We start from the raw sequence: 21,465 nt of genomic DNA on the forward strand, positions 1-21,465 counted from the left end.
ATAATTTTCACAGCCAAACGCTTGTATACACACACAAAATAGGATCTCTGTGCAGGCTCGTGAAGTGGTGTAAAGTCACTTAGTTGATGGGTGCAGACATTGAAAACTATTTTAATTGCTGTCTGAAGTTCACAGGTATTTTTTAGATGTACAGGTACTTTCAACTTCATCAGTGTTTGGTTGACGATTCCCCATCCACTCCAGAATGTGTTCCTTCAGTTTCTCTCAAGTTCTGTATTTCATTAAGCCTAGAGCCTTTCACAAAGGCTGTTCTGTAACAACTCAGTTTTGGATGCTTGACCAGCATTCAGAAACTATTTTTGGCCTTAATTTCAAAGTCAGCAGTTCAGATACTGTAATCCCCTGCAAAGAAATGGGCTTCTGACTGAGAATGGAATTTTAAATGTGGATTGCGTGCACCCTTCCTTCCCTTAATTTGTTCAATTTTCCACTTCCTTTGGATCAGAACTTGTTAATAGATAGGAAAAATATGTGCCAGGATGCTCACAAGTGCTTCACAGCCGATAAATTATTTTGAAGAGTAAACACTGTTATGCAGGGAAACGTAGCAGCCAATTTGAACACAGAAATGTCCCATCAATAGCAAAGAGATAAGCGGCCCAATAATCGGATTTTGGTGACGAGGAGACTGAGAGAATTACACCTCTTTTCTTTGAAAAGTGCAATGGGGTCATTTATGTCCACTGTCTTAATATCGCATCCAAAAAAATAGCACTTCCAACAACGAGGTACTCCCTCAGCAGAGCACTAAAATGTTAGTGTAGATTATGAGCTCAAGTCCTAGGGTAGGGTTTGAACCCACAAGCTTCTAACTCAGAAGCAAAAGTACGACCATGGGACCAAATGACAATCAGTCTGGATTCTGTATTCACCGACTCCTTTCTCTTCTAGATTTCAAACACTTTGGCCACCTCCGTATCAGTGGAAATGTTATTCCCTGATCAATGGCAAACTCAGTTGCAACCTGCACCTGAAATTTGTTTCTCATTTGTTTGGTTGTGGGAAATTTTTGAATTGTTATTCAAAGCAGTAACAACGCAATACGGCCATAGCTCCATGACAGCACTCTCACCTCTTCGTCAGAAGGTTGTGGGTTCAAAGACTTGAGCACAAAAATCCAGGCTAACACTAGGGCAGGACTGAGGGAGTACTGCACTGTCGGAGGTGCTGTCTTTTGGACGAGATGTTAAACCAAGACCCTCTCAGGTGGACAGAAAAGATCCCAGGGATAATGCACCATGGTTACAATCACAGAAGATATCACTTGTGACTGATCGGGCCATTTCAGTGCTGTGGTAGAGCAGAAACCTGATTGAACAGATTTAAACATAGATTTGCTGGAAAGATGGGCACAGATTTAGGAGATGATAACACGCTCGGACTTTTAAGAGAGGAAGGTTAGAGACGCGGCAGTAGTTTGTAACGACAGCGGGGTCAAGGGAGCTTTTTTTGAGAAGGAGGGTGACAATAATAGCTGTTTTGAAAGGGAAGGGTGCAGTGGCTACTGGGAGGAAACCATTTACAATGGGGCCTAGGAAGGGAAGTTGGGTGGTCAGCAGTTTAATGGGAACGAGGGAGCAGGAGGTGGATCTCCAAGACAAGGTGGGCTTGGGGAGAAACAACAGAAAGATGTGGCTTCGGCTTGGTGGGCAAGAAAGGAAGGGTCAGGGTCGGGGGGGGGGGGGGAGGGAGCAACGAAAGCAGCTGAACGGATGGTCTCAAATTTAGCGATGAAAGTCCATGATCTCCTTGCATTTGTTCCTGGAGGTGAGAATGGTGACAGGAGAGTCAGCTTCGCACAATCGTCAAAATTTAACCAGAGAATCAGCATATGAGCCCATTAAAATTAAGACGACTTCAGTTACAAGTTTGTGAACTGAGGTAAGGACTCACAAATCACAGTAAATATTATTTTCCTTTGCACATACTTTTGTTTGAACAGCATTAAAGCTCTGGCTTGGAAGAGTTACTGAGCTGGGCAATGTGAGGGATTAAGTGAACAGCTCCTTTTAAATAGTTCGATGCATTTTTGAGTGACATTTTGTGTTTACGAAATTGAATGACTGTGCTGGAGATTGGAATTTTCCACTGTCACCCAGGATCAGCAAGCACTTCCAGACTGGGTACAGCTCCCCATTCTACAATATGCCTCAACTAAAACGCAGGAGCTGCTCAGCTACACCTGTGAATCACTGTACTTTCCCGCTTTTCACCCTAACCGACCATTCTTACACCTATGATTCGACAGCCGCGGAATTTATTCGTTACCCAACCAATGCTGTTGTGCTCCAGATCTTCAATTACAAACCGACAGTTGGGCCCATGCAAAACATGCACTGGGTGAGACAGTGTGAATAGGTTGTTTTCACAGCTGCAGGGCAGTGTGGGTAAAATGGCCATCATTATTGTATATTAAACCAAAGAAGACAGATGGTTACCTCCTGCATCCCCCCCCACATCTGAATTTTAATAGGAAAAGTCTAATGAGCAGTAATATTTGATCAAAAAACACCCAGTGTGGTGGACCAATCTGGAGCACAGCAACACTGGCCAGGTAACTGTGTCGTGGAGCATATTTTACAACTGCTGGATCACAAAGCTTGGCGGGGGCAGGAGATCCTGGATAGTTATAGAAATCCTGGATAGTTATAAAAATATTTATCAATTTTTAAAAATCTGGCTGTTGGCTGCAGGTTAACATAGAAACATAGAAAATAGGTGCAGGAGTGGGCCATTCGGCCCTTCGAGCCTGCACCGCCATTCAATGAGTTCATGGCTGAACATGCAACTTCAGTACCCCATTCCTGCTTTCTCGCCATACCCCTTGATCCCCCTGGTAGTAAGGACTTCATCTAACTCCTTTTTGAATAAATTTAGTGAATTGGCCTCAACAACTTTCTGTGGTAAAGAATTCCACAGGTTCACCACTCTCTGGGTGAAGAAGTTTCTCCTCATCTCGGTCCTAAATTCTCCTCATCTCGGGCTTATCCCTTATCCTTAGACTGTGACCCCTGGTTCTGGACTTCCCCAACATTGGGAATATTCTTCCTGCATCTAACCTGTCTAAACACGTCAGAATTTTAAACATTTCTATGAGATCCCCTCTCATTCTTCTGAACTCCAGTGAATACAAGCCCAGTTGATCCAGTCTTTCTTGATATATCAGTCCCGTCATCTCGGGAATCAGTCTGGTGAACCTTCGCTGCACTCCCTCAATAGCAAGAATGTCCTTCCTCAAGTTAGGAGACCAAAACTGTACACAATACTCCAGGTGTGGCCTCACCAAGGCCCCGTACAACTGTAGCAACACCTCCCTGCCCCTGTACTCAAATCCCCTCGCTATGAAGGCCAACATGCCATTTGCTTTCTTAACCGCCTGCTGTACCTGCATGCCAACCTTCAATGACTGATTTACCATGACACCCAGGTCTCGTTGCACCTCCCCTTTTCCTAATCTGTCACCATTCAGATAATAGTCTGTCTCTCTGTTTTTACCACCAAAGTGGATAACCTCACATTTATCCACATTATACTTCATCTGCCATGCATTTGCCCACTCACCGAACCTATCCTCGCAGCTCACACTGCCACCCAACTTGCTCCAGGTTTTGCTCTCCTCCCATTCTGCTGCTGCATTTTCTGCTTTAGCTCCTGCTTGGTCTCCTCATGGGACTGCAAGTTTATAGCTGAAATGCCCTTCTCTAAATTTGTGCTTTTATTAAAATCTAAAACTTGCTGCTGTTACATTTTTCTTATCGAAGTATGTGCAGACCATTTGGTAACGTGCTGCAGAAACCTACATTCTCTGCTGTGGAAGTTGGCTTGAAGATATTGTGGAATTAGAAATCCTGCTAACACCTTGTTATGTATGCAACCCTATGTAACCTGCACATTACCGCCACCAGAGGGCGTATCTGTTGGGAGTCCCAAGGGATCCCAGCATCCCTTGGGAGCACTGTATATAAGCAGGTCTCCCATGCTGTACCAACACTCTGGAGTTAGAATAAAGAGACTAAGGTCACACTTACTCACGTTTGCAGTACACAATCACATTACTTTATTGTGGAAGTAATAACTGGCGACGAGATAACGAACCATCACGCGAAAATGCAGAGAACTGTTGGTATCCTGGAGAAATTCTCAGAAGGGGACGATTGGGAGGCCTTCGTGGAGCGACTCGACCAATACTTCGTGGCCAACGAGCTGGAAGGGAATGAGAATGCTGCCAAACGAAGGGCGATCCTCCTCACCGTTTGCGGGGCAACAACCTATGGCTATCATGAAGAATCTTCTCGCTCCGGTAAAACTAAACCAAATCATATGAAGAACTGTGTCGGCTGGTCCGGGAGCACCTAAATCCAAAAGAGAGCGTTCTGATGGCAAGGTATCGATTCTACACATGTCAACAGTCTGAAGGCCAGGAAGTGGTGAGCTACATCGCTGAACTAAAGGCTTGCAGGACATTGCGAGTTTGATGGATATGCTTGGCATTGGCCATGAGGTTATCCTTCGCAAACTATTGACTGTTGAAACACCGAACCTGAGCAAAGCCATAACGATAGCCCAGGCATTTATGTGCACCAGCGATAACACCAAACAAATTTTGCAGCATAAAGATGTTTCGGCAAGTACTGTACACAAAGTAACGTCGTTTTCAGGCAGGAATGCATATGGCAGAATGTACACATCTGTAGCTGCACGACCTCAGATGACCCAGAGTCCGCCATCAAGTGTTAATGCGGGCAGTTAACACCTTGTTGCCGCTGCGGAGGTGATCATTGAGCCCACCAATGCCGCTTCAAACACTATGCGTGCGAAAGCTGTGGAACAATGGGATACCTCCAGCGAAGGTGCAGACGAGCTGCAAACCCTGCAAACCACCACGTTACAGAGGAACATCGATCCATGGCGGATCAAACTGAACCAGAGACTCAAACCGAGGAGGCAGAAGTGTACTGGCTACACACCTTCACCACAAAATGTCCACCGATCATGTTAAAAGTCGAACTGGATGGAATTCCAGTATCCATGGAACTGGACATGGGTGCGAGTCAGTCCATCATGAGCAAAAAGGCCTTCGACAGGCTGTGGTGCAACAAGGTACACAGGCCCAAGCTGAGCATATTCACACCAAGCTGAGAACTTACACTAAAGAGCTGATCCCTGTTATTGGCAGCGGCAGCAGTAAAAGTCTCCTATGATGGAGCAGTGCACGAACTACCACTATGGATAGTACCAGAAGATGGTCCCACACTGTTCGGCAGAAGCTGGCTGGGAAAAATCCACTGGAACTGGGACGACATCCGAACACTTTCGTCCGTCCAGGTTCTGAGCAAGTTTCCGTCGTTGTTTGAGCCAGGCATCGGAAGTTTCTCGGGGGCGAAGGTGCAGATTCACTTGATTCCCGGTACACGACCCATCCACCACAAGGCACAGGTGGTGCCATACATGATGTGAGAGAAAGTGGAGATCGAGCTCGAAAGGTTGCAACGAGAGGGCATCATCGCGCAGGTGGAGTTCCACGAATAGGCCAGTCCGATTGTTCCGGTTTTCAAAGGCGATGGCACGGTCAGAATTTGCGGGGACTATAAAGTAACGCTTAACTGTTTTTCGCTACAGAACCAGTACCCGCTACCCAAGGCAGACGACCTATTTGCGACCCTGGCTGGAGGAAAGACGTTCATCAAGTTGGACCTGACCTCGGCCTACATGACGCAGAAGGCCTCACCTGCATCAACACGCACAAAGGTCTGTTCATCGACAATAGATGCCCGTTTGGGATTCGATCGGCCGAGGTTGTTTTTCAAAAGGAACATGGAGAGCCTGCTAAAGTCGATTTTGCGCACCGTGGTTTTCCAGGACGACATATTCATCACAGGTCGGGACACCATTGAACACTTGAAGAACCTGGAAGAGGTTCTAAGTCGGTTAAATCGTGTGGGACTCAGGTTGAAACGCTCAAAGTGTGTTTTCCTGGCGCCAGAGGTCGAGCTCTTAGGGAGAAGAATCGCGTTAGACGGCATCAGACTCACCAATGCCAAGACGGAGGCCATCAAGAACACGCCGAGACCACAGAACATGACAGAGCTGCGGTCATTCCTGGGACTCCTCAATTATTTTGGTAATTTCCTACCCGGGTTAAGCACCTTGCTAGAATCTCTACCTCTGTGTTGCTACGCAAGGGAGATGACTGTCATAGCCAAAGAAGGGAGTAGGGTGTTTCAGGTCAAACTCGCAAATGGACTAACTTGCAGAAAGCATTTGGACCAAACCAAACTGCGATTCACAGACTGCCACGAGCAACCTGAAGAGGACACCACCAACTTCGACCCTCCGACACACACACAAGTGGCAACCGACATCACGGTTGACCATGAAGCTGAACTCATCACCTTCAACAGCCCAGCAAGGCCAGCTGCGCAGCAGCCCAGCGAAGAACCAACCAACTCACCTGCACCTGTACCGAGACGATCGACGAGGAGCGAAAGGCCCCAAGATCATCTCACCCTGTAAATAAGTGTACTATTGACTTTGGGAGGGAGTGATTCTTATGTATGCAACCCTATGTAACCCTATGTAACCAGTATTCTACCGCCAACAGAGGGCGTATCTGTTGGAGTCCCAAGGGATCCCAGCATCCCTTGGGAGCATTGTAATAAGCAGGCCTCCCACGCTGTACCAACACTCTGGAGTTAGAATAAAGAGACTAAGGTCACACTTACTCACGTCTGCAGTACTCAATCACATTACTTTATTATGGACGTAACACACCTCATCTGAGCAAGACAACCAATTTAGTGGCAAATTTGAGGCAGATTAGTCACAAAAGTTTCAGAAACTGGGTTGAACAACCACATAAGGACATCAGCTAAATTCACAGCCAGCTCAGAGGTAAAGGGATGCTGTGCTTAACCATGTGTCACCTAATCTGCTAACACACACGTTTAATTGACAGACACAATTACACATCATAGGCAGTCCCTCGAAATCAAGGAAGACTTGTTTTCACTCTAAAAGTGAGTTCTCAGGTGACTGTACAGTCCAATGTGGGAATTACTGTCTCTATCACAGGTGGGACAGGCAGTGGTTGAAGGAAAGGGTGGGCGGTGAGTCTGGTTTGCCGCACACTCCTTCCGCTGCCTGTGCTTGTTTTCTGCATGCTCTCGTCGACGAGAATCAAGGTGCTCAGTGCCCTCCCGGATGCTCTTCCTCCACTTTGGGCGGTCTTTGGCCAGGGATTCCCAGGTGTCGGTGGGGATGTTGCACTTTATCAAGGAGGCTTTGAAGGTGTCCTTGTAACGTTTCCTCTGCCCACCTGGGGCTCACTTGCCATGTAGGAGTTCCGAGTAGAGCGCTTGCTTAGGGAGTCTTGTGTTGGGCATGTGGACGATGTGGCCCACCCAACGGTGCTGGTCAAGTGTGGTCAGTGCTTCGATGCTCGGGATGTTGGCCTGATCGAGAACACCGACGTTGGTGCATCTATCCTCCCAGGGGATTTGCAGGATCTTGCAGAGGCAACGCTGGTGGTACTTCTCCTGCGCTTTGAAGTGTCTACTATATATAGTCCACGTCTCTGAGCCATATACTACCCTGTAGACCATAAGCTTGATGCCAGATTTGAGGTCCTGGTCTTCACTCTCTCAGGCGACCGAAGGCTGTGCTGGCACACTGGAGGCGGTGCTGGACCTCGTCATCGATGTCTGCCCTTGCTGCTAGTAGGCTCCTGAGATATGGAAAATAGTCCACGTTGTCCATGGCCGTGCCGTGAATTTTCGTGTGGCGGGGTCAGGTTGGTGGAGGACCTTTGTCTTACAGATGATTAGTGCAATCCCCATGCTTTCGTACGCCTCGGTGAGGATGTTGACGATGGCTTGGAGTTCGGCGTCTGAATGCGCGCAGACGCAAGCATCATCTGCGTACTTTAGTTCGATGACAGTGAATGGGACGACCTTGGATCTAGCCTGGAGGCAGCGAAAGTTGAACAGGTTCCCATTGGTTCTATAGTTTAGCTCCACTCCAACAGGGAGCTTGTTGAGAGTGAGATGGAGCATTGCAGTGAGGAAAATTGAGAATAGCGTTGGTGCGATGACGCAGCCCTGCTTGACCCTGGTCCAAACATGGATTGGGTCTGTGGTAGATTCGTTGATCAGGATCATGGCGTGCATGTCGTCGTGGAGCAGGCAGAATATGGTGACAGACTTTTCAGGGCAGCCAAAACGGAGGAGAACACTCCATAGTCCCTCATGGTTGACAGTGTCAAAGGCCTTTGTGAGGTTAAAGAAGGCCATGTGCAAGGGTTGGTGCTGTTCCCTGCATTTCTCTTGTAGTTGTCGCGCGGTGAAGATCATGTCCGTTGTACCCTTCATGGACGGAATCCACAGTGTGACTCTAGGAGGAGCTCTTCAGCCACAGAGAGAAGACCGTTGAGGAGGATTCTTGCGATTACTTTCCCAGTGGCTGACAGCAGGGAGATTCATCTGTAGTTGCCACAGAAGGACTTGTCCCCTTTTTTGAAGATGGTCATGATTACAGCATCTCAGATCTCCCGGCATGCTCTCCTCCTTCCAGATGAGAGGCGAGGTCATGCATTCGTGCAAATAGTGCTTCTCTGCCATACTTTAGTGCCTCAGCGGGGATCCCATCTGCTCCTGATGCCTTGTTGTTCTTGAGCTGATGGATGGCCTTTTCTATGTCATGTAGGGCTGAGATTTTAGAAACATAGAAATCTACAGCGCAGAAGGATGCCATTTCGGCACATCGTGTCCATGCCGGCCGACATAGAGCCACAATATAAATCTATGAACAACAATGGCAGAAAGGTAAAGAGCATCGGCCCAACCAATCCACCCCACACAACTGCGATACCCTATGTATGCATAGCAACATTTTACACTCCACCCATGCAATCTCCTGGGAGAGGCAAAAAACTGTTTAAAAACCCAGGCCAACTGGGGAAAAAAATCTGGGAAAAATTCCTCTCCAACCCATCCAGGCAATCGAAACTAGTCCAGTATATCATTTTGGTCGTATTCGATTCCCTGAAGTACTTACCATCATATCTGCGCCAGCCAACAAGATGTTATCCAGTCTAATCCCATTTACCAGCTCTAGGTCCGTAACCCTGGAGGTTATGGCATTTCAAGTGCCCAGAGAAGCATCTTTTAAATGTGGTGAGGGTTTCTGCCTCTGCCACCCTTCCAGGCAGTGAGTTCCAGGCTCCCATAACCTTCTGCGTGAAGAAGCTTCTCCTCAAATCCCCTCTGAACCTTCCACCAACCACTTTAAAACTAGGCCTCCTCGTAATTGACCCCTCCACCATGGGAAATAGGCCCTTGCTATTCGCTATATCCAGGCCCCTCCAAATTTTATACACCTCAAATGAGGTCTCCTTTCAGCCTCCTCTGTTCCAAGGAGAACAAACCCAGCCTATCCTTATAGCAAAGAGTCTCCATTCCAGGCAGCATCCTCCTAAATCTCCTCTGCACCCTCTCCAGTGCAATCACGTCCTTCCTATAATACGGCAACCAGAACTGCACGCAGTATTCCAGCTGTGGCCTAACCAGAGTATTATACAATTTAAGCATAATCTCCCTGCTCTTGTACTCTGCCTCGGCCAATAAAGGCAAACATTCCTTGTTGTGCCTTCTTAACCACCTTATCCACTTGGCCTGCTACTTTCAGGGATCTGTGGACAAGCACTCCACGGTCCCTTTGTTCATCTACACGTCTAAGTGGCCGATCATTTGATGTGTATACTCTTTCCTTATTAGCCCGCCCCAATTCTGCAAATTAAATTCCATTTGCCACTGTTCTGCCCACCTGACCAGTAGATTGATATCCTCCTGCAGTCCATGACTTTCCTCTTCATCATCAACCACACAGCCAATTTTAGTGTCATCTGCAAACTTCTTAATCATACCCCCTATATTCAAATCTAGATCATTGATATATACCACAAAAAGCAAGGGACTCAGTACTGAGCCCTGCGGAACCCCACTGGAAACATCCTTCCAGTCACAAAAACATCCATCAACCATTACCCTTTGCTTCCTACCTCTAAGCCAATTTTGGAAGCAACTTGCCACTTTGCCCTGGATCCCATGGGCTTTTACCTTCGTGGCCAGTCTGCCATGTGGGACCTTATCAAAAGCTTTGCTAAAGTTCATATAGATGACATCATATGCACTACCCTCATCAACCCTCCTGGTTACCTCCTCAAAAAATTCAATCAGATTAGTCAAATACGATCTTCCCTTAACAAATCCATGCTGACTGTCCCTAATTAATCCTTGCCTTTCCAAATGTAGATTTATCCTCTCCATCAGGATTTTTTCCAATAATGTTCCCACCACTGAGGTTAGGCTGACAGGCCTGTAATTACTCGGCCTATCCCCTTTCTCCCTTCTTAAAACAAGGGTACCGCATTAGCAGTTCTCCAGCACCATGCCCAAATTCAAAGAGGACTGGAAAATGATGGTCAAGGCCTTTGCTAATTCCTCTTTTACTTCGCTCAACAGCCTGGGATGCATTTCATCCGGGCCTGGGGACTTATCTATTTTCAAAGCTGCTAAACCCAGTAATACCTACTCTCTCACTACGTTTATTTCATGCAGAATTTCACACTCCTCCTCGATAGCAGTATCTGCTCCTTTCCTTTGTGAAAACAGACGCAAGGTATTCATTGAGAACCATATCAACATCTTCCACCTCCACACAAAGATTACCCTCATGGTCTCGAACAGGCCCGCCCTACCCTTTCTTTAGTTACCCTCTTGCTCTTTATATATTTATACAACATCTTTAGGTTTTCCTTAATTTTATTAACCAAGAATTTTTCATGCTCTCTCTTCGCATTCTTGATATCCTTTTTAATTTTACCTCTTAACCTATATTCCTTCAAAGATTCTATAGTATTTAGCTGTCGGTATATGACATAAGCATCCCTTTTTTTCTTAATCCTCCCCTGTAAATCCCTCGACATCCAGGGGGCTCTAGAATTATTTTTCCCAGTCTTTTTCTTTAAGGCCACATGTTTGGTCTGAGTCTTCCGGATCTCCTCCGTGAATGCCTCCCACTGTTCCGATACTGATTTAACCACAAGTATCTGTTTCCAGTCCAAGATGGCCAAATCACTCCTTAACTTAGCAAAGTTAGCTTTTCCCCAAATTGGGACTTTTATTCCAGGTATATCCTTGTCATTATCCATAACTAACTTGAATCTGACTGAGTTATGGTCACTGGCACCCAAGTGCTCCCCCACTAATACCCCTTCCACGTTTCATTCATTCCCCAAAACTAAGTCCAAAACCACCCTCTCTCGTGTTGGGCTTGTTACATACTGACTAAAAAAGTTCTCTTGAATGCATTTTAAGAATTCCGCATCTTCTAAACCCTTCACACTATATTTGTCTCAGGTTCCCATCACCCTGCCAAGCTAATTTAAACTCTCCCCAACAGCACTAGCAAAACTCCCCACGAGGATATTGGTACCGGCGCTGTTGAGGTGCAACCCAGCCAGTTTGTACAGGTCCCATCTCCCCCAGAAGTGGTCCCAATACCTCAAGTATTTAAAGCCCTCCCTCCTATACCAACTCTCCAGCGATGCGTTCATTCTCTCTATCCTTCTATTCAAGTGGCACCGGTAGTAACACGGAGATTACTACCTTTGAGGTCTTTTAATTTTCTTCCTAGCTCCCTAAATTCTGCCTGTCGGACCTCATCCCTCTTTCTACCTATGTCATTGGTCCCGATATGTACCATGACCTCTAGCTGTTTACCCTTTCCCCCCAGAAAGCCCTGCGTCTGCTCTGTGACATCCTTGACCCTGGTGCCAGGGAGGCACCATACCATTCTGGAGTCACGTCTGCAGCCGCAAAAACGTCTCTTTGTTCCCCTAACTATAGAATCCCCCACCACTAAAGCTCTTTTATTCTTCGTCCCTCCCCCCTGTGCAGCTGAGCCACCCGTATTGCCTTGGAATTGGCTCTGGCTGCACTCCCCAGAGGCACCATCGCCCTCACCGGTATTCAAAAGTGAATATCAGTTTGAAAGCAAGATGAACTCACAGGGGGACTCCTGTACTACCTGCCTAGCCTTCTTACTTCGTCTGTTGGTCACCCACTTCCCCTCAGCCTGAACACTTTTAAGCTGCGAGGTGACCACCTCCCAAAACGTGCTATCCACGTAGCCCTCAGCCTCACCATAGTGACTCCAGCCGCCGCTCAAGCTCCAAAATGCAGAGCTCGAATAGTTAAAGCTGGAGACACCTCCTGCATACATGGTTGTCTAGGCTGCGCGAAGCGTCCAGGACTTCCCACATGCCGCAGGATGTACACTCCACCGGACTAAGCTGCCCTGCCATCCCTTTACTTAGACTTATCTAATTAAAATTATGAATTGTCAGGAATCTTGTCATTTGTCCCAGTCAGACTGCAAATGCAGCCAACCTACAAATAACAAATGTTCCTCTGCAAGTACATTATGGCACCAAATGATACCAGTCCCAGTTAATCTTTCCAACCACCATTGCTTTGAATATTGCATGTTTATCCTATTAACAACTTAGATCTCGGGGCAGTTTGGCAACAGCCAACCATAGGGAGCTCTTATCTCAAATGTACATCATTGGAGTTTAACCAGCTAAAACCACACAGATTATCAGTTACTGATGCAAGAAAGCTTAGCTGTGACTACCTTACCCATTAAAGCACTGACTTGTGGAGTTATTCGGCGCCAAATGGGAAGAATCTTAGCCCCATTGACACCTGTCCATCATGTTTGTGGGCATTTCAAAAGAGATCAATGCTTTCAGCAACTTTTTAGGAATTTGATAAGATTACAGAACCCAAGACTGAATACCATTTATAAAGGAAAAAAGACTTTGTTTTACATAGCACGTTCTATCTTTCAGAAACATCTAAAGCATTTCACATACAATGAATTATTTTGAAGTGCAGTAATTGTTATGGTGGTAAACCTGGAAACTATTTTGCACATAGCAAGAGCCCACAACAGCATAATGGATGAGCAGTTAATCTGTTTCTGGCAGTGTTGCCTGAAGGAGAAATTTTAGCCAGTATGAAAACTTCACTTTTCTTCATATAGTGCCAGGGGATCTTTAACATCCAATCAAACTACAGGCAGACAACCTTAGTTTAACATTAAATCCAAAGATTAGTACCTCCAACAATACAGCACTCCCTCAGCATTGCACAGGTGTACACAATATATGCTCAGGCCCTGGCATGCGGCTTAAACCCCCAACTTTCTGACTCCAAGATGCAATTCCAGCTAAGCTGCTACTGGAGTGTATGAAGATTATGTAAAACCCACCAATTTAAAATAAGCTAAACTTTCTCCCTTGCACACATGCCATGAGACATGTTAAACTATGCAAGTTCTACATAAATGTGTGTTTAAACCAATATCTAGTGAGGATCTCGCTCTTCCTTTTCCTCAATCAGCATCACAAACTGCATTTTAACCACTTATACTGGTCCAAGCACAGTGACCAAGAATATATGACTTAGTCCCACAAGCAAGATGTTAAAGCAAAGCATAAATGCGACAAAAACAGACTCAAAGTCAGCAGTGCTGCACACCAGCCAGTAAACTCACTATTACACTTTACCAAAATGGAGTGACTTCTGCCAACGAACCGGAAGCTGCGCAGAAACATTCTGTGCATAACTGAAAAAATAACACTCGCCACAACAGGTGGAGGATCTGAGAAGTGCTGAAGCACATCACCAAGAAAGTTACATTAATGTTGGAGATTCCCAATCTACCGTCCCTACCACTGTTACAGGAATCTCCCAATGCTTCTAGTCTCAGAACAGTAATTTGAAAAATATTAACAAACCCAACTACCCGAAAGCAAAACAGACGGTGCTGGGGCCAAACTATCCCCCAACTGCCGACTCGGACCAACCACAATTTAGTGCACAACCAAGTGGCTCATATCTGAATAAAAAAAATGCTACAATTCACACAATTAATAAATTAAACTATTACTCAACAAGATTTTTTTAATATCCTCATTTTACAAAGTCTGGAGACAACAAAAAAAAACACTGGAACTGCGCATGCACAGCAGTTGCATCCTTACCAAAATCCCAATGACAATCAATGTCCCCCCTCAAGGTGCATGGTCACGCATCAATCGGGAGGTCCCGCACACGCCGCTCACCAGCTGCCATCGCTCAAAGATACCGCGCATGCACGCCCACGCAGCAAATTTAAAAGGACTATGCATGAAAAAATAAATTAGAGGGACCATTGGTAACAACTCTAATGCAATGCTGGCAGACTAAGCAGATCAACCAACTAGAATTAAGTTTAGAACGGCAATATAGAAAGATAAAAACTCGAGGGACAACCTCATACAACAATGTTATCAGTTTTGAGCACTCATTTGATTTAATACACTGTCCCATCTCATCTGTACCCTTTACTGGTATTTGCAGCATTGGTGCAAAGTAAATCTGACCATGTTGAGAATTACCTAATCACTCCTAGCAAATATTAAATGTCTGATGTTAACAAATGTTGCATTTTTTCCGAGAGTGGGCTAGTTGAGTACTCAGTCCACCTATACTGTACATATCAGCAGTATGAGTGTTAATGTACTGACCCAAGTACCAAAATGCTGGGAACGGATCACAGCTAGCTCAGCACTCACTGAAGCTGCACTGAGCCAACCTCGCAGCATTCACTGAGAATGGGCCTCAGTACATGGTCAGCTTTCAGTCCATACTGGGACCGGCACTGGGAGCTTAACAAAGGGCAGGGAGAAAATTGTGCAGTCATCAAATCTTATAAAAACTGCAGTCAAAATTTACGGGGATGCAGCCACTTAAAGGTAACATTGTGTAGCATGGCATGCCTGAGCAATCCAACTAGCAAATGATACTGTTCAATAGTCCCAGCTTGGCAGACTTCCAAAAGTGTAAACTTTTTAAAGACATATATTTTTCAGCCATGTGAGAGGCAAAAAGAGTGGCTGGCAAAGCCTAAGGGAAAGCAAACTAAATGCGGAGGCAGGAAAATAATCTGTGGCCAAGTGACGAGGCAGTACAGAACCTAAAACCCCTGTGTGACGGCTGTGGTGCAGGTGCTGCAGGAGGAGAGTTGCTGTGTTTGGCACCCCAGGACAGCATCCCCAGCAATGGAAACTGCCTGCTGGAAGGACCACAGGGACGATATCCAGGCTCAACTCTACATGCGCTATCCACAGGATCTGGGAACACAGGTGGAAAGAGATGGCAAACTGCTAAATTAAAACTACCCAAAAGGAACCATTTACCATTTAGATGGTCCTCGCATTCATACCACAAGGTTCTGTCAATATGTACCAGATGTATTGCTGGCCCACGCCAAGCCGACAAACAACCTTTACAGCTCTTGCACTACTTACTCATCATTCATGCCCATACCTCATCAGAGTGCATACTCAAGCTGCAACTTACATCTGACACCTTTGCTACACTCACATCTTCAAATAGCCTCAGACAAAATTATTCTAACACAATCTACCTGCATGATCTATCATTGACACTCGAATTAACCATATGGCCGCCATTACCCCTCTACTTTGGGAAAAACAGCAGTGCAGTCGCATTGCACAGCCATGTCACGCTGCTGTTGCTATTCAGAAGAATAGAGATGCAGTCATCAAATCTTAAAAGGACTGCAATCAAAATTTATGGGGATGCAGCCACTTAAAGGTAACATTGTATAGCATGAATGCCTGAGCAATCCAACTGGCACTGTCCCAGCTTGGGCATACTATACTAACCTATGCACCAGTCACATGTTTGGTACATGTATAGGCAACACATAGGTAGATATAGTAGGAGATCCCTATGCTAGCCTGGAATGTAGAAATTAAGGATTGAGGCAGGAAGTGACCTGGACCGCTACTGCCAATGTCATGCTATGGTGTAGGTGTCCTTGCAGCTGACTGCAGATATTCAGCTTACTTTCTCACAATCATTGCGAGGAAAGTGCAACAGAGCCTACAGATACAGTTGATGTCATAATAGGCGATACAGGCAACAATAACTTGGCATTTATGTAGCACTTTTAACATAGTAAAACGTCCCGAGGCGCTTCACAAGAGCATTATCAAACAAAGTATTGACACCAAGCCACATAAGGAGATATCAGGACAGATGACCAAAAGCTTAGTCAATAAGGTAGGTTTAAGGAGCATCTTAAAAGGAGGAGAGAGAGGCAGAGAGGTTCAGACCAGTTCATCGCCAGTGCCTGATCAGCCTGTCAATGCCACTTGTCATGTACCACTCAACCATAAAATACTGTACATGAGGTACTCCTTCCAAAATCAATGCTATGATTATTTTTAAACTCGACTTGCTATATGCCACAGGACTGCTCACTTAGATGTCGTTTTGTCCTCTGAGAATTGTGAACCTTCAATTTCAAGAATTCCTTTTACATTTCCCCCTCCTTGTTTTTCAGCTCCTCTGGGCCTGCTAAAGTCTTACAATTGGGGCTCCAGTGAATTAGAAAGCAATTAAGACATTTTAGATTCCACGAAAACATTACATACTGGGAGGAGAAAATAATTCCGTTTTGCTTTTCTAAAATCTAAACTTTTTCATGAAAATGCTAAAAATGTACTAAAAGTTTAATCCGAAATGGGAAATTTTAAAGTTAACTTGCCCCTTGAACCCTTAAGAATTCCAGCACCATGAACCAGTCTTAAAAGGATGGAAAATTGCACCAGGATTTATTTTGAGACGATTACTTTATAATGGTCTAAAAATGGTTAGGAGTGGTGCAGATCCAGCCATATTGACCCAAGCCTGAATTTCTGGTCCTCCACCCTACCACCTGCTCCACAGGTCAGAGGGACTGGAAAATATACCCCACGGTTTTCACGTTGTTGTATCGGAGGGAAAATGCTAGAAAATTAAACTTCCAATATAAATTCCAGAGGAACAACTGCCAAGACGAAAATAACTGGCTCAGTGGTAGCACTCTCGCCTGTGAGTCAGAAGGGAGTGGGTTGAAGCCCCACTGCAGAGACTTGAGCACATGATCAAAGATGGCACTTCAGTGCAGTGCTGAGAAGGCGCTGCACTGTCTGAGGTGCCGTCTTTCGGATTGCTATGTTAAAACTGTGGTTCCGTCTGCCCTCTCAGGTGGATAGAAACATAGAAAATAGGTGCAGGAGTAGGCCATTCGGCCCTTCGAGCCCGCACTGCCATTCAATGAGTTCATGGCTGAACATGCAACTTCAGTACCCCATTCCTGTTTTCTCGCCATACCCCTTGATCCCCTAGTAGTAAGGACTTCATCTAACTCCTTTTTGAATATATTTAGTGAATTGGCCTCAACAACTTTCTGGGTGTAAAAGATCCCATGACACTAATCTAAGAGTAGCAGGGGAGCACTCACCGGTGTCCTGGCCAATATTTATCCCTCAACCAACACCATTAAAACAGTTTAGTTGGTCATTTAACTCATTACTGTTTGTAGGAATTGCTGTCATCATTTCCCTACATTTCAAAGTGCTTCATTGACTGAAGTGCTTTGGGATGTCCTGAAAGACATATATAAATGCAAATTCTTTCTAACCGTTGCTACTGGAGTACCAGTACTATACCATAAACAAAACAAAATTCTACCACTAGAAACTGGATTTTTATAGTCTTCAAAATTTTATAAAATGCCACTATCCATACAAGAACATATTGGTCCAATATAGTTCTTCAGTAAATCTTGTGAATTTCAACATTGATAAACTGTGAGGTATTATTTTTCTCACCAAAATGTAAAGGTCACATATTACTTGGAAAATGAGAATCGAAATGGGGTAGAGGAACAAAGGAGTTTGGAAGTACAAATACACAAATCACTAAATGTTGCGATGCAGGTTAACAAGGCAAACCAAGCACTGGGGTTTATTTCTAGAGAGCTAGAATTGAAAAGTTATGGTAAACTTGTGTCTAACCTTGGTTCGACCACACTTGGGAGTACTGCATGCAGTTCTGGCCGCCGTATTATAAAAAGGATATAGAGGCCCTGGTGAGGGTGCAAAAAAGATTTACAAGGATGATACCTGAACTGTGAGGTTATAACCATCACGAAAGGCTAATCAGGCTGGGTCTCTTCAGAAAAGACCTAAGAGGTCTTTAAAATTATGATAAGTTTTGATAGAGTGGATAGGGAGAGTATTTTCACTCATGGGGAAGATAATAACTAAAGGACATCAATATAAGATAGTCAGCAACAAATCAAATAGGGAATTCAAAAGAAACTTATTTACCCAAAGAGTGGTAAATGTGGAGCTCGCTATCACAGGGAGTAGTTGTTGCGAATAGTATAAATGCACTTAAGGGGAAGCTAGATATAAGCATGAGGAAGTAGGGAATAGAGGGTTATGCTGATATAGTTAGGTGAGGAAGGATGGGAGGAGGCTCGAGTAGAGCATAAATGTTGGCATGACTGGTTGGGCCGAATGGCCTGTTTCTGTGCAGTATGTTCCACGTAATTCTATATGTAAATCGAGACATCTGGGTTGTAGGATCAGGAGCAGGAAAACAAAACAAAAAACTGCTCCCACACCTCACTGCATTATCCCTCATACAAGGCATCACTATTTCAGCAGAAGTTTATAAGCAAGCTTCACTGGAAACAAACAGTCCAGGAAAACATTTTTCAAACCGTTGCTTAATTTCAGTGCATGGCAACCGGAGCCCAATTACACAGAATACTTAAAATAGACAGCAAGTCCGTTAACAACTGATTTATTTTCATCTCCATGTTCTGAAATTACTTAAAATTCCTCAACCAGACTAAATTCACCAAGTTAACCAAATGTAAAATTGCTTAATTTTAAAGTTTAGAAACAGAAGGAAAAAAGTTAAAACAAAAACTAAATTACAATTATCTCAAAGTCACTAATGCACAGGTTTATTTTTTTTTAAAAATGCTTGCTTCCTCCGGCCTAGGATAAGAAAAAGAGGAAGGTTAACTATTGACCAGGGCTCCTGATAACTCTTAAGTGACTCTGTACGGATGTGCGGGTATCAGATGAGGGTAGGACTGGCTTGACTGTGATTGCTGAGCAGACTGTCACCACTTAACCCCATCTGTAGAAGATCAGCTTACAGGTGAAAATAGGCCAATAGGCGAGATGTAATGGGAGGGTTTCTGGCCCCTTGTGCATTCCTGATTTCCATCCTCCCACGATTGGCGACCATGCCTTCAACTATCTAGGCCCCAAGCTCTGAAATTCTCTCCCTAAACCTCTCTGCCTCATTCCTCCTTTAAGACGCTCTTTAAAATCTATCTCTGACCAAGCTTTTGGTCACCTGTCCTAATTTCTCTTTGAGGCTCTGTGTCATATTTTGTTTGATAACATTCCTGTGAAGCGCCTAGGGACGCTTTACTATCAGGAATTTGCTCCCTAAACCTCTGCGCCTCTCTACTTCGTTCTGCTCCTTGAAGACGCTCCTTAAAACCTCTCTCTCTGTCCAAGCTTTTGGTGACCTGTCCTATTATCTTCTGACGTCAAATTTTGTTTTGCTAACACGCCTGTGAAGCACCTTGGGACCAAAGTTAACTCTAATTTTTTGCTGCACACTGTCATTTCCAGCAGCAACAGCCAGTGAGCGGTCTGCACGGGACCTCTGGATCAGTGCGCAGCCACACACCTTGGGGGGGGGGTGTTGCTTGGGACGTTTCACTATGTTAAAATCGCTATATAAATGCAAGTCGTTTCCATTGAGGATACCTAGCACCCGTGAAATCACAGTCAAGAGTCAACACCCTCAGGAAAAGTGGTAGAAAATTGGGGGGAAGAAGCAACCAAATTGGGAGGAGAACGGGATGATGAGGGGCTATAAAATGTGATGGATGTCAGCAGACAGGTTGATCACCTGAAATCCCACCAAGTGATGAGGAAGATCGCCAGCAGCTGGGGCTCAGTCAAGCTTCCTGGGGGAGAATGTGTTTAACATAAATCCCAGTTCCCCTGTCGCAGCCCAGCCCGGCCTGCTCCACATGTCCCGCACGTTTTAAAGCCCACCACCTCCCCCCCCCCCTCTCCTCCTCCTCCTCCCATTACCATCTGAACATGAACAAGCGCTGAGCTGGAGGCCGAGAGAATGCGAGTGCCGGCGGGTGTTCAATTGTTCAATGCCGGGGTGGCGGTGGCGGGGAAAAGAGTCGATCCAAATTCTCCCTCCCAGTCCCCTGAAAGCCCGAGCACTTAGGCCTCAGCGCGACCTTGGCCTTGGCTGCCTACCCCATCCCCTCCTCCCACCTTTCCCCCTGAGGGAAGGAGGCCCGGACCCGTTAACAGACAATCTCGATTCTTGTTTTTTTTTCATTTTGTCGATGTCTACCATTCCGTAGATGTATTAAAAATAACACCCACCCAAACAAACAAAAACTCCCGGTTAGGCCGGACGATCTCCATTTTATATTTTAGGGGGGGGGCAAAAAGAGAAGCGAGCGAGCGACTTTTGACTCGCACTCGATCGGTGAAGAAAAAAAATAATAATTTTTTTTAAACCCTCTAACCACCTCGAGAAAAAAAAATATATAAATCTTCTTCCCCCCCCCACCCCACCTCCCAGAGAGAAAAAAATCATTAAAAAAAATATGTCGAACTAAAACATGAGGTGACCGAGCGTCTGTCGGTGGGTGAAGCCCGCCAGCGGGAGAGCGCGCGTGCGGCGTGCGGCGGCGGCCGGGGAACATTCTGGTGAAAAGCGGCGGTTGGCGCTGCTCGCGCGGACACGCGGCGGTTTACTAGCAGTTGGCGGCGGTGCTGCCGCCGTCGTTTGAAGGATGAAGCAGCGTTAGTTTTTTTGGATATATATATATATATATAAAGTGAAACGGCCTTTTTTTTGTGTGTGTTGAGGAATTGGAGCTTACCCGCGGCTGTAACGAAGCATTGAGTGTGTTGTTGTTGTTGTTGTGGTGAGGAGGTAGAGTTCGGAAGAAGGATGATGATGATGGCGGCGGCGGCTTCCAGTCGGTCTGGTTTTCTCCCCCCACACACACACACACACACAACCCCGGTGCTTGACCCTTCAGGTAAAACTTGTGTTTTTTTTTTTAGTGTTGTTGCTGTCGATCGGGATTGGGCGGCCTTTTGTTTTTCCTTTTTTCTTCTTCACTCGCTCTCGTTTCACCTGGACGGGCCGCACTGCCTGCGCACGCATTCACTCGGGAGTTTTCTGCCTGCCTCCAAAAACTTTTTTTTTTTCGCCGCACGGAATGTGACGCCGTTTTCTATTGGACCGGGATGTAAACAGAAATGCCGGCATCCAATCAGCTCGTTCGTTACGGCCGGCGGGCGGAGAGCGCCTCGACTCTCCGCCTTCACAGGGCTGCAGGGGGATAGAGCGTATTCACAAGCTGCCATCTTGAATGTGACCTTTCAACCAGCTTTTTTTCAATTTC

At 45.6% G+C, this 21,465-nt stretch overlaps 1 protein-coding gene across 2 annotated transcripts in view; it reads right to left on the reverse strand.

Moving 5' to 3' along the window:
• The window catches only part of dicer1 (dicer 1, ribonuclease type III), a 166,665-nt gene extending 145,431 nt beyond the window's left edge, over nt 1-21,234 (reverse strand). For both annotated transcript variants that reach the window (XM_070879682.1, XM_070879683.1), the window contains exon 1: nt 20,935-21,234. The gene's annotated coding sequence lies outside the window, so the exon portion shown is untranslated. The remainder of the gene's footprint in view (nt 1-20,934) is intronic.
• Nucleotides 21,235-21,465: the final 231 nt, after the last annotated feature.

This window comes from Pristiophorus japonicus, chromosome 4 (genome assembly GCF_044704955.1).
Source record: "Pristiophorus japonicus isolate sPriJap1 chromosome 4, sPriJap1.hap1, whole genome shotgun sequence".
Classification (NCBI taxonomy): domain Eukaryota; kingdom Metazoa; phylum Chordata; class Chondrichthyes; family Pristiophoridae; genus Pristiophorus; species Pristiophorus japonicus.